This window comes from Cyprinus carpio, chromosome A14 (assembly GCF_018340385.1).
Source record: "Cyprinus carpio isolate SPL01 chromosome A14, ASM1834038v1, whole genome shotgun sequence".
NCBI classification, from domain to species: domain Eukaryota; kingdom Metazoa; phylum Chordata; class Actinopteri; order Cypriniformes; family Cyprinidae; genus Cyprinus; species Cyprinus carpio.
The window spans coordinates 28,777,616-28,792,009 of NC_056585.1; positions in this window are offsets into that span (position 1 = coordinate 28,777,616).

A 14,394-nucleotide genomic window follows, 5' to 3' on the forward strand; every position below is an offset into this window, starting at 1 on the left:
CAGTGGTCCATCTTAAATACTTTCAGAGGCTACTGGGGCATATGACATCCTCAGCCATGGTCACACTGTTAGGGTTGATGCATATGAGATTGCTTCAGCACTGACCTCATAACACGAGTCCTGAAATACACATTATGTGAGAATCTGAGTATGGGTCACCATACTTGGCTGTATGTCACATCACTCATTGCCCACTGTGGTATCCCTGACCAAGGCCCCCTCAACATGGACGCACTGGTGCACAGCTGGCCAGGAATCTACATAAGTATGTTTTTCCCCCCCCAGTGAGCCTCATCGCGTAGACACTGTGCAAGGTCAGGGAGGACAGACAGCAAGTCTCGATGGGTGGCCCCTTTTGGCCCAACAAGACTTGGATCTCGGATCTGGTGCTGGTGGCATCAGCTCCTCCCTGGCAGATTCCTCTGAGGAGAAACCTTCTCTACCAGGGGAAGGGGCACAATCTGGCACCCACATCCAGATCACTGGAACCTGCATGTTTGGTCCCGGGACGTGACCAGGAGGAGTTCAAAGATCTCTCACCTGCAGTGGTGTCGAAAACCCATCACACAGGCCAAGGCCCCCTCGACGAGGCGACTATATGATTTGAATTGCTGTTTTTTTTTTTTTTAAAGTAAATTGGTGTTTCTTCCCAGGGGAAGACCCTCCCAGATGTGGTATCGGATCAGTGCTTTCCTTCCTCCAGCAAGGCCTGGATAGAAACCTGTCTGCCTCTATTATTAAGGTGTATTTGGCTGCCATTGCAGCAAATCACGACACCATAGACAGCAGATCAGTAAGGAAACACAATCTTGTTATCAGATTCCTAAGAGGTGCCCGGAGGTTAAATCTTCCAAGGCCGTGCCTCATCCCCTCTTGGGATCTACCTGTGGTCCTTCAGGCCTTACAGAGAGATCTGTTTGAGCCCCTTCAGTCAGTTGAGCTTGGTGCCCTCTCTATGAAGACGGCCCTCCTGACTGTGTTCACTTCTATCAAGAGGCTGGGGGATCGTCAAGCTCTCTCTGTTAGTGAATCATGCCTAGAATTTGGACCAGCAGACTCTCACGTTATCATGAGACCCCAGCCAGGATATGTGCCCTAGGTCCCCACCACTCCTTTTAGGGATCAGTTAGCGAACTTTGCAAGCTATTCCCAGCAGGAGGGGGACCCTGACCTGTCTTTGTTGTGCCCAGTGTGCATGTATTTGGAATGCACACAGAGTTTCAGATCATACTGAACAGCTCTTTGTCTGCTTTGGAGGTCAGCAGAAAAGGGAATGCTCTCTCCAAACAAAGGATTTCCCACTGGATTGTGGGTGCTATCCTTAAGGCCTATGAGGCCAGAGGTTTACCATGCCCACTGGGAGTGAGGGCTCAGTTCAGTTTAAATAGTATCTGTGCAATAATTTGCAATCAAGTCAACGATATCGCTGTAAATGAAGTGTCCCCAACTAAGCAAGCCAGAGGCGACAGCGGCAAGGAACCAAAACTCCATCGGTGACAGAAGGAGAAAAAACCTTGGAGAAACCAGGCTCAGTCGGGGGGCCAGTTCTCCTCTGACCAGACGAAACCAGCAGTTCAATTCCACTCTAAATCAAAATCATATTCTGCAGAAGAATCATCTGTTTCCTATGGTCTTGTCCCGGGTGGTCATCTGAGACAAGGTCTTTACAGGGGATCTGTCTCTGGGGCTCTAGTTGTCCTGGTCTCCGCTGTCTTTCAGGGCTGTAGAGGTCCTTTCTAGGTGCTGATCCACCATCTGGGCTGGATACATACTGGATCCCGGTGACTTCAGTGACCCTCCGACTTGGAAACAGACTGGATCTGGTGGCTACGGTGACCTCGGAATAAGAGAGAAACAGACTAATATAAGCGTAGATGCCATTCTTCTAACGATGTAGCAAGTACATCGGGTGTTATGGGAAGTGTTCCCGGTTCCGTTTACCTAATTAATGCAGCCTAAAAATCCTTTAAACGGATTTGTATATTAGAAGTGTATTAGTATGTTATGTGTAAGCCAGGTTAAAGAGAATGGGTCTTTAATCTAGATTTAAACTGCAAGAGTGTGTCTGCCTCCCGAACAATGTTAGGTAGGTTATTCCAGAGTTTGGGCACTAAAGATAGGAGAAGGATCTGCTGCCCGCAGTTAACTTTGATATTCTAGGTATTATCAAATTGCCCGAGTTTTGAGAACGCAGCAGACGTGGAAGGCTATAATGTAACAAGAGCTTGTTCAAATACTGAGGTGCTAAACCATTCAGGGCTTTATAAGTAATAAGTAAGATTTTAAAATCTATACGATGTTTGATAGGGAGCCAGTGCAGTGTTTGACAGGACCGGGCTAATATGATCATACTTCCTGGTTCTAGTAAGAACTCTAACTGCTGCATTTTGGACTAACTGGAGTTTGTTTACTAAGCGTGCAGAACACAACACCCAATAAAGTATTACAATAGTCTAACCTTGAGGTCATAAACGCATGGATTAACATTTCTGCATTTGACATTGAGAGCATAGGCCGTAATTTAGATGTATTTTTGAGATGGAAAAATGTTTACAAATGCTAGAAATGTGGCCTTCTAAGGAAAGGTTGCTATCAAATAGCACACCTAGGTTGCTAACTGATGACGAAGAATTGACAGAGCAGCCATCAAATCTTAGACAGCGTTCTAGGTCCATTATATGCAGAGCTTTTTTAGGTCCTATAATTAACACCTCTGTTTTTTTCAGAATTTAGCAGTAAGAAATTACTCGTCATCCAGTTTTTTATACTCGACTATGCATTCCGTTAGTTTTTCAAATTGGTATGTTTCGCCGGGCCGCGAAGAAATATAGAGCTGAGTATCATCAGCATAACAGTGAAAGCTAAACACCGTGTTTCCTGATGATATTTCCCAAGGGTAACATGTAAAGCGTGAAGAGGTAACGGCCCCTAGTACTGAGCCTTGCGGTACTCCATACTGCACTTGTGAAACGATATGATACCTCTTCATTTCACTGCTCGAATTGATGGCGGTCATATGAACGATTTAAACCATGTGTGACGAGTCAGCTGCCGTCCTCCCTGATAATCACCGGCACCCCGTTCCTAAATCGCCGCCCTTCACCAGGCTCCCGATAGGAGTGGGTGTGTGAGAGAGGAGGGGCGCTGGACGAGTCAGGGCTGGCGGCGTGTGATGGGGCACACCTGAAGGAAATGGAGCCTCATCCACCGCCGCTGTTTAAAAGCCCAACGCGCCTCTCCTCGGGAGACCGGTCTCTTTCCCCGTGCATGCACACTGGTGTCCTCGTGGGTCCAGGAAGGGTGCGTTGAGGGACTCATCCCTGCGCCACCAGAGACGTGAGCTGCCGGACCCGCGGTCTTCACCCGGTCGAGAACCGCACCCGTCTACACGGCCGTCGGGCCAGGATGCCGGGCCGTCAATCCCCTGCAAGTGCCGCGGCTAGCGAGGAGGATGAAGCCGCTAGAAGGAAGCCGCCGCCCCTCGCGCCCCGGACCGAAGAGGGGAGCGCGGGCGGCCGCCGGACTCCGCCCCTTACCTGGACCCCTTCCTCCATGAACACTGCCAGACCCCCACGAACCCGCAGCACGACGAGGACACCAGATTCCCTGTTGTTTTGGACACTCTTCCCTTTTTGACACTTTATTCCCTCTCTTTTTGGTTTTTTCTGTTAAATAAAAACCTCTCCGAGGCCTGACGCCACGCCCACTGTGTCTGTCGTTGGCTCGTCCCGTCACACATGCTAATGCACTTCAACTAATGCCAACAAAGTTTTCTAGTCTATTCAAAAGAATGTTGTGGTCAATAGTGTCGAACGCAGCACTAAGATCCAATAGCAACTAATAGAGAGATACAACCACGATCAGATGATAAGAGCAGGTCATTTGTAACTCTAAGGAGAGTAGTCTCAGTACTATGATATGGTCTAAATCCTGACTGGAAACCCTCACAGATGCCATTTTTCTCTAAAGAAGGAATATAATGTGAGAGGATACTACCATTTACTAGTATCTTGGACAGAAAAGGGAGATTCGAGAGCGGCCTATAATTAACTAGTTCTTTGGGGTCAGGTTGTGGTTTTTTGATGAGAGGCTTAATAACAGCCAGTTTGAAGGTTTTGGCGACATATCCTAATGACAATGAGGAATTAATAATAGTCAGAAGAGGATCTATGACTTCTGGAAGCACCTCTTTTAGGGAGCTTAGATGGAATAGGGTCTAACATACATGTTGTTGGTTTAGATGATTTAACAAGTTTATACAATTCTTCCTCTCCTATAGTAGAGAATGAGTGGAACTGTTCCTCAGGGGATCTATAGTGCACTGTCTGATGTGATACTGTAGTGATGGCTGCATGGTTACAATTTTATCTCCTAATAGTATCGACTTTAGAAGTAAAGTGTAGTTTCATAAATTCATTACTGCTGTGATGTTGGGAAATGGTCAACACTTGTTGATGCTTTATTTTTCGTTAATTAGCCACTGTATTGAATAAATACCTGGGGTTATGTTTGTTTTCTTCTAAAAGAGACGAAAAGTAATCAGATTTAGCAGTTTTCAATGCTTTTCTGTAAGGATAGGTTACTTTCCCTCCAGCAATACGAAATACCTCTAGTTTGTTTTCCTCCAGCTGCGCTCCATTTTCGGGCCTGCTCTCTTTAGGGTGCGAGTGTGCTCATTATACCACGGTGTTCAGACTGTTTTCCTTCACCTTCCTTAAGCGTAAAAGGAGCAACTGTATTTAAAATGCTAGAAAAGAGAGGAGTCCATAGTTTCTGTTACATCATCAAGTTGTTCTGAGGTTTTGGATATGCTAAGGAATTGGGAATACATCAGGAAGATTACTTACAAAAGCAGTCTCTTGTGGTAGAAGTGATGGTTCTACCATACTTGGTAACAAGAAGTAGCATTTACAGTTTTAGCTCTATGAAGTTTGCACAAAACTAAATAATGATCTGAGATATAATCGCTTGGCTGCATAATTTCAACACCATCAACATCAATTCCATGTGACAGTATTAAATCTAGAGTAGGGTATGATTTTGACAATGAGTAGGTCCTAAGACGTGTTGTCTAACCCCCAATAGAGTTCAGAATGTCTATAAATGCTAATCCCAATGCATCTTTTCATTATCAACATGGATATTAAAATCACCACCAATTAAAACTTTATCTGCAGCCAGCACTAACTCGGATGTAAAATCAGCAAACTCTTTAATAAAGTCTGTATGGTGCCTGGGGGCCTGTATACAGTAGCCAGCACAAACATCACAGGGGATTTATCATTAACATTTGTTTCTCTGGATAATGTTATATTAAGCACCATTACTTCAAACGAGTTATACTTGAAGCCTGCCCTCTGAGAAATCCTGAAAACATTGTTATAAATTGAAGCAACACCTCCCCCTTTACCTTTTGGACGTGGCTCATGATTATAACAGTAATCTTGGGGTGTAGACTCATTTAAAATAATGTAATCATCAGGTTTTAGCAAGGTTTCTGTCAAACAGAGTGCATCTAGATTATGATCAGTGATCATATTATTTACAAAAAGTGCTTTCGTAGAAAAAAAGGGAACCTTATATTAAATAAGCCAAGCTTTATCATTTGTTTATCCGTATTACATCTGTGGTTTTTATTTGTTGAACCTCAAACCTAAAATTGTTGCTCTTAAAATTGGTTTGGACGTTTTTTTGTATTTTCTAGCCGGGGAACAGACACAGTTTATAGTGTGATATCTAGGTGAAAAAGAGTCTCTATGTGCTGAGAATTAACTGACTTCTGTGACTGGAGGTGGCTAGCAGGACGGTCGGTTTAGCCAGTCTGTCTGCTTCCTGACCTGGGCCCCAGTTAGTCAAGTATAAACTCTAAGTCTATGTGCATATTTCTAGAAAGAAGAGCGGCACCACCCCAGGAGGGATGAAGATCATCTCTTTTCAACAGGTCAGGTCTGCCCCAAAAAAACTCGTCCAATTGTCTATGAAACCTATGTTATTCTGCGGGCACTACTTAGACATCCAGCCATTGTGTGATGACAATCTGCTATGTATCTCATCACCACGGTAAGCAGGGAGGGAACCAGAGCATATTACAGTGTCTGACAATCATGCTTGCAAGTTCACACACCTCTTTAATGTTATTTTTAGTGATCTCCGACTGGCGAAGTTGAACATCATTAGCACCAGCGTGAATAACAATCTTACTGGTCTTAGTTTAGCGTTAGCCAGCACTTTTAAATTTGCTAAGATGTCAGGCGCTCTGGCTCCCGGTAAACATTGGACTATGGTGGCTGGTGTCTCTATTTTCACATTCCGTACAGTAGAATCGCCAATAACTAGAGCACTTTCATCAGGTTTCTCAGTGGGGGGTTGCATCACTGAGTGGGGAGAAACCTGTTTAATGTTTTGATCGGAACAGAAGAGTGGTTGTTTAGACCACGACTATGCCGCCTCACAGTCACCCAGTTGCCTGCTGCAAAGGCCTGTTACCGGAACCGAACAATGTACAGGACTCCCTGAGCTAGAACGTATCCAAAGCCGTATCTAGAGAGCCCTCACATTCTTACTGTCCTCAACTAAAGTTTGGGATGCGTGTCTCTAATTCTGAAATCTTCTCTGTCAGCCTAACTATTTCCCTGCATTTATCACCATGTGAATCCCTTGTCACCGACAGAGATAGATTAAAACTATACATGTGGCAAGCAGTGCAAATAGCAATAGCAGGAGAAGCCATTACTCACCGTGCTTGATGAAAGATTCTTACCACAGTTGTTTGAGTGAACTTGTGAAAAATGGAGGAGAGAGAGTAGCGAGAGAGAGCGAGGAGGAAAGGAAAACAGCGATAGGCACGAATGGAAACGCTAATGACAAGCCAACGAGTGCTAACGCGATGAAGGTGCACTGCACTCGCGGATTTAAAATAAAAGTGAATGATCAAATGAATCAGATTAGATTGATAGATAATATCAGAAATATGGTGGGAATTAAGTTATATTTTATCACTTTAAACAACAGAGAGTGATAGTAATATAAAGATTTTTACAGAAAAACAAAGCTACACGGAGCTACGATCACAAAACAGCAGCAAGGCAAGCAGGGAAGCAGGAATAACACTGTCCAACAGCGACAACTGCAGGTAGGAGTGCTCAATTCTTGTGTAGTTCAGTTTTGAGGAGGAACTCCTCAGAACAAAACAAATGAGAAAATGCCACACTGGCCAATTTATACCTGGATGTCCGGGGGGATGGCCAGCTATGCACATTTTGCTCACCAATTGTCAACTGTCAATTGCTCCAGCTGTGTTGGTCATCATGACAGTATGCCAGGAGGTGTAACGTCCAAGATCCTGGATCTTCCGCTCAGTCTGGCCGTTTGTCTGGAGATGGTAACCAGAGGACAAGCTCACAGTGACCCCTAGCAGCCGAAAGAAAGAACACTCTCCAGACATAGGAAAGGAATTGGGGCCCTCTGTCAGAGACGATGTCTTCGGGAATTCCGAAATTTCTGAAGACATGTGTGAATAGACCTTCTGCAGTTTCGAGAGCAGTTGGAAGTCCCTTGAGAGGTATTACTTGCAGGCCGGCTTAGAGAAACGATCTGCAACTACCAGGATACAGGTGTTCCCTTCGGAGTTAGGAAGGTCAGTCACAAAATCAATTCCTATGTGGGACCATGGTCGTTGCAGGATCGGTAGGGGCCAAGCTTGCCTACTGGGAGATGTCAAGGGGTTTTTGACATGGCGCAGACTGAGCACCTGCGGACGTACCTGATGACATCACAGGACTTACTAGGCCACCAGTACCCGAGCTTGGAGGAGTGAGAGGGTCCGTTGGCTGCCTGGATGTCCAGAGCCGGTACATTGTGAAACTGAAGCCCAGAAGGGATTGATGTTGGGAAAGTTGGCACAAATATTTTCCCTTCTGTGCCTCCCAGCAGAGCAGGTTCAATGAGAGTGGCACCTCGGATGTCGTCATTGATGTTCCACTGAATGCGGCTTACGATCAGGCTGGAGGGAGAGAAGGGTTCTGGATCTGTTGGTGAGTCAGGAGTATGCATGCGTAAGAGGGCATTCAGCCTTACTGTTATGATTTCCTGGGTGGTATAATGATAGTGAACGTGAACCTAGTGAAGAACAATGCCAGCTTGACAGGGTTACGCCTTTTGGCGATTCTTGTGATCAGTGATAATGGTTGAAAGGGTGATTAGCTCCCTCCGCTGGGGTCAGTTTCTTAGAAGTAGTATGCGCAAGGCTGGCAGACGAGGTGGTCACCATAATGTTGAGACAGCACGGCCCTGACGCCGGTAGTGGAGGCGTCCACTCTAAACTACAAAGGGCACATTTCGCGTAAGGATGACGCAGGATTGGGGCCGTTGCTGAATGCTTTCTTTAGTTTCTTGAAGGTTTCGTGGGCAATTGGGGGTCCAGGACAGGGACTTGAGATTTCCTCGGAGCATGGAAGTCAGTGGGGCCGTGTGGAGACCGAAATCCTTGATAAATCAATGATAAAAGTTTAGAGAATATCCATAGAAACCTCTGGAGCTCCTTCACAGTTTAGGGAAGAGGCCAACAGCTTGACAGAATCTACCTTCCCCTGGTCCCATCTGAATCCCATCCTGGCCGATGATGTAACCCCAGGAACTGCACAGTGGGGTGATGGAATTCGCAGTTCTCCAGCTTTAAGAAGAGTGGTGGTGCTGACGGAGCTTCTGAAGGACCTGCTGTACGTGTTGGGTAGCTGATGGTCGGCCCAGGTTCTGGGAGTTAATGAGTATGTTGTAATGTGAGAACAATTACAGAGCAGTGGAGGAACTCCCGGAACCCCTCGTTCATGAACCACTGGAAAGACAGAACATTGCATGACTAAAGTTAAGGAAGCTTTACCATCTGGGAGTTCCAGAGCTCTATAGCAAGCCCCCCATCCTTCTTGCCATGAAGAAGAAGAAACTTGAAGCCGCTGGTGTGAGGTGGAAAAGGCCGGATGTATCCTTGGTTGAGAGTCTCCTTTATGTATTCCTCCATGGCCTTGCGCTCCGGGGATGGACAAGCTCTGCCCTTGGGGGAGTTTCGCTCCAGGCTCCCAGCAAGTCGATGGCACAGTCCCATGGCTGATGAGGTGGGAAGTTAGGTGACTGCCTGGTTACTGAAAACATCCTGTAAACTGGCCCTTATAATCAGGATGGGGACTGCAACCTGCTCCTGTGGCTCAGGGCTTTCAATGAGGGTCGATGCAACTTGGAACTGAACTAGGTCTTGGGTGTGGGTAGTAGGCAGAAACATGAGAAAGTTACAATGACAGTGCTTGCTCCGGCAAGTAAGTAACCTCACACAAGTCCCATCTGATCTCTGGAGAATGGAGAACCAGCCAGGGGCCCATCCCAGGATGATTGTCAGCGGTGGGTCTCTCCAGTACCAAAAAAGGTGATGTCCCTCCTCTCCCCCCCCCCCCTGAAATTTCCAATTCTTAGCTTCAGTGGTAGTGCTCTGAACTTCACCCCACCCACGTCCTAGCAGTTTTTCACTGGATTGTTTCGACCTCGGAACTTCTGGGAAAATGGCGTTTCCGGGGCAGATGAAGATGACGTCAATATGATATGAAATTGCCCGAGGAGCCCGAGTCGATGAAGGCAGGGACTGTAACAGAATATGTCTGGGCGCGAGTAGTTGTACTGACAGATTTGAAAGCGAGGAAAAAAGGGACTGGGTCTATTTGGGAGGGTACTCGCCGCTGGACGTGGGGGTTCGAACTGGACAGGTTCTGATGTAGTGATCCTATGCAGCACATTAGAGGGCACAGACCTGCCGCTAGGCAGTGAGCACATTCAAAGTGGGGGTGAGGGGAGGAATTCCATGTCGCATTGGCTCAGGTACAGGAGGCACCACAAATGGGCACGACAGACCTGGTGGGTGGCTTCTGTGACGGGGACATGCGGACAGGGCACTGGGAGAGATTTGGTTTGGCTTTTTGGCATGACACTTTACAGACCTGCAGAGGGACACTCGGAGCCTGTGGCAGGGGATACAATCCATTACGGACTACAAGCCCCCCCCATCGCGGGACTTGTGACACACAACATCTCCCTGCTGAACCAGCTGAACACCTTCTTTGATCGCTTTGAGGAACAAAACAGCACCACTATGCACAGAAGCCTCCACCTCCTCCCGGTTACCAGGTGATGACGTTGACCCCAGACAGCGTTGAGGAGACTCCTTCAGTCAGGATGATGTTCCCACATTCACTTCAAAGGCTAACCACCATCATTCCAGTCCCGAAGAAGCCGTCCCATCCTGCTTCAATGAACTTACCATCCTGTTGAACTTACTCCCATCCTCATGAAGTGCTTAGAAAATGGCTAGTCATGCACCATATCAAGTCTGCCCTCGCCCCCCCTCCCTGGACCCCTTCCAGTTTGCATATTGGTCCAAACTGTTTCAACCGATGACGCCATCGCAACTACCCTCCCACACAGCACTTAAAACATATAGACAAAAAAAGGACTCATACGTCAGAATTCTGTTCGTAGACTTCAGTTCAGCATTCAACACAATCATACCGCAACAGCTCATTTATAATCTGGTCCAGCTGAGGCTCAACACTTCGCTGTGCAACTGGCTGTTGGACTTTCTGACTGGAAGACCTCAGGCAGCATGGGTCGGTAGCAACACATCCAGCACCATCACACTGAACACTGGGGCCCCCCAAGGATGTGTGCTGAGCCCCCCTCCTCCTTCACTCTGCTGACCCACGACTGCACACCGTCACACAACTCCAACCTCTTATTAAGTTTGCGCATGACACGACTGTGGTGGGTCTCTTTAGCAACAGAGATGAGACAAACTACAGGAGCGAGGTGAGCCGCCTGGCCGGGTGGTGCAGTGACAACAATCTCTCTCTGAATGTGGAAAAGACGAAGGAGATTGTTGTTGACTCAGGAGAGTGCACACTCAGCATGCTCCTCTGACCATCACAACGGTGTGACTGTGGAGAGAGTGAGCAGCACCAAGTTCCTAGGTGTGCACATCACAGAGGACCTCTCCTGGACCGACAACACCGCAGCACTGGCCACAGCAGCATCTCTATTTCCTCCACAAACTGAGAAGAGCTAGAGCCCTGCCCCCCATCATGTGCACCTTCTACAGAGGCACCATCGAGATTAGCTGCATCACTGTGTGGTTATGGCGCCTGCAATGCGTCCTGCCGGAAGACTCTTCAACACATAGTGAGAGCAGCTGAGAAGATCATTGGTGTCTCTCTCCCCCTCACTCCAGGGACATTTACAGAACCCGTCTCACTCGCAAAGCCCTCTGCATTGCAGGTGATCCCACTCACCCATCACACAGCTTCTTCAGCCTGCTGCCATCAGGGAGGGAGACTGCGGAGTCTCCAGGCCAGGACTGAAGGACAGCTTCGCTCCCGAACTTGCCCCCCTTTCCCTCTTCTGCCCCAGGCACCACTGAACTATGAACCACCCCCCCGGTCCCACATCCCCAGGTCCTTACACTTCCCCCTCCCACTACCCGCCTCCAGCATACGGTGACATGCACCAGTCGCTTTGTGCCAGCATTGGTCTGCTCACATACCTCACTCAGCATAGAACTGACATCATTCTACTATTTCTTCAGTCAGTTTAAATAAAAGAACTGCTCTCTGAGCCCTTTGTCACTTTTAATTCAGACTGAATAAGCTTTTTTTGCACTACAATCTTTTATCTGCACTGTTGGTTCACCTCATTGGTTGGCCCTGCTTTATTTAACCTTATGAATTTTTTTTTAACCATTATATTTTTTTATTTTTTACATGCCCTTATTTGTATAGTTGTATTTTATATTTTATATTTGATCCTGGTATCTATCTGTATTTTTTAGGCTCTACTGTTAGTGTTATCTGTATGCACCATGGGTCCCTGAAAGTAACGCATTTTCAATTCTCTGTATGTATGTACTGTACATGTGGAAGAAATTGACAATAAAGCAGACTTGACGACTTGAGAAGGTTAAAGAAAGTAGATAATTAACTGGTCTGAGACGTGATCTGTGTGGATTTGTACGGAGAGTTGTTTCAATATCATCTTTAACTGCAATAAAAGGACGTTGCAGGAGTATGTGTGGCAGAATCTGAGGACACCTGGCTGAGATTTCATTGGTGGATCTGATACTACAGCGATGTTAAAAATAAGTCAAAGAGAGTAAATGAAGCGCCTGAGGCTCGTTCATGAACACATTCACTCTCTCTCACAGCATTCATGACAGTTAGCAGCATTTAGGGATATAAATCAAAGAAAACTCCCCTGTGTGTCTTTGTCTCTCTATGGTTCTCTCTCATCTCAACAGCACATCCTCTCAGATCATGTGTGAGATCATATTCAGTCTCATCTCAGATTAGCTGGAGCTCAAAGCACAGGAATTCAGTGAGGATGGACAGCAGATACACACACTTGTGTAGAGATGAGCTTCTCCTGTTAGAAATACACCTTCAGCATGTATAATGTCAGTCTGATCAACTCATAAGAGACAGAATTAGAGATGATGTTCATATGTTAGTCAGTGGTGCCCTCTGGTGCTTCTCTAATTCAGTGCATGATGTTGGGAAGATCTGAGAGAAAAAAAAAAAAGAAAAAAAAATTGTCAAAAGACCATAAAGCAGCAAACTATGAAAGCTTGTTTCCACCACGCCATAGAAAATAATTTATTTCACAATTCTTACTTTTGTTTTGCAATTCTGAGTTTATATCTCACAATTTTGACTGTGTTTCTGTTAATTCTGAATTTTAACTTTTTTGTCACAATTGTGACTTTTTCATAATTCTGAGTTTAAATCTCACAATTTTGACTGTTTTTCCTCACAAGTCTTACTTTTTGTCATTCTGAGTTTATATTTCACAATTTCTCATTTTTTGTCAGTTCTCACCTTTTTTCCCTCACATTTTTTTTTCAATTCTATGTTGCACAACTTTGTTTTTATATATTCTATATAAATGTGAGATATAAAACTTACAATCGCAAGACAAACTTGAAATTGTGAGAATAAGTCAGAATTGTGAATTTAATATATATAAAACAGGCTTACTTAGTAAACTTTTGAAATATATGTATGTTAGTTCATAATTAAAAATAAATAAAATAAACTGCAACAATAACATCCACAAAATGTTGAAAACAAAGTAAGTACTGTAGTTTAAAGTTACTTGTAACAATGACTTTAAAGATAATCATTGTTACAGAGGTAACACTCTCTAGCCACCCGAGCCATAAAAAATAAATAATGTTTTAAATACAATAACAAAGACTGTGAAAGCGTCTTACAGAGCACTATTATAAGTTTGTAGTTAATATTTGAAATTGCTGGTTACTTTTTATACTTTGTTTTCATTTCAGAATTCAGTTTTTTATTATTTATTTTCAGTAACAGAGCAGCAGCAGGTAGACAGCTGTCAAACTGTTTCACACTGAAAGTATTTATTTTGTAAAGAGCATCATGATGTTTGTGTCAGTGCTGATTTAGGTCAGCAGGCGGCGCTGTTCTGTGAGTCACACCGGGCTTTTGGACAGAAATCATGCAAGAAATCACCTTTACCAACAAAATGGTGCAGCAGAAAACATCAGACACTAGAGTTCAGCTTTCCGCATAAAAACAGGCAATTAACAACTCATGTGTTGTACAGTACAGATATTAATGAAAAGTTTAAAATAATCATTTATTAACAGTTGTACGGGCCAACGTGTCACAACCAGCGGAGCGGGGCACGGTTCTAGTGTGAGTAGATATCTGGGGCTTACAGACATTCATACTCCAAATCAGTACACTTATTTTGATATATTTACTAAAAGAACAGACACTCCAAATCAGTACACTTATATATAAATAACAAACAAACCAGATATCAGAAAAATGTAAATATTGGAAAATACAATAATTAGATAAAAAGGTCTATTTCATGGCAAAAACAAGTAAAAAATAAAATAAAATAAAAAACATATTATAAACAAATAAAATAAACATATTAAAAGCGAGATTATTAGATTTGGTGTTGGAAGATTATTTTGATTTGTGTTGGATGTTAACTTTAGAATAGAAAAAATGGATATTTATTTTATTTGTAAACATAGTTTTTTCGTTTATTTCATTTAATGTCATAAAACTAGCGAGCTAAGCCAATAGTAGTGCTGACAGTGTCATGCAAACATGACTGAAGACGAGAAAAGAAGAACAGACGAACCGATTCAATTAAGTGAGTCACTTACGCTGGAACCCGCTCCGATTGATTCAAACTCGAGACTTCGATTATTCAGTTCAAGTGATTCAGTAGCCAAAAACCAGTTAAAAGGAGCCATTTCATTTTCATATTACTGCATCGCTTAAAAAGCTTGAGTGATGGGTTGAACCGAGCTTTTGAAAAAAA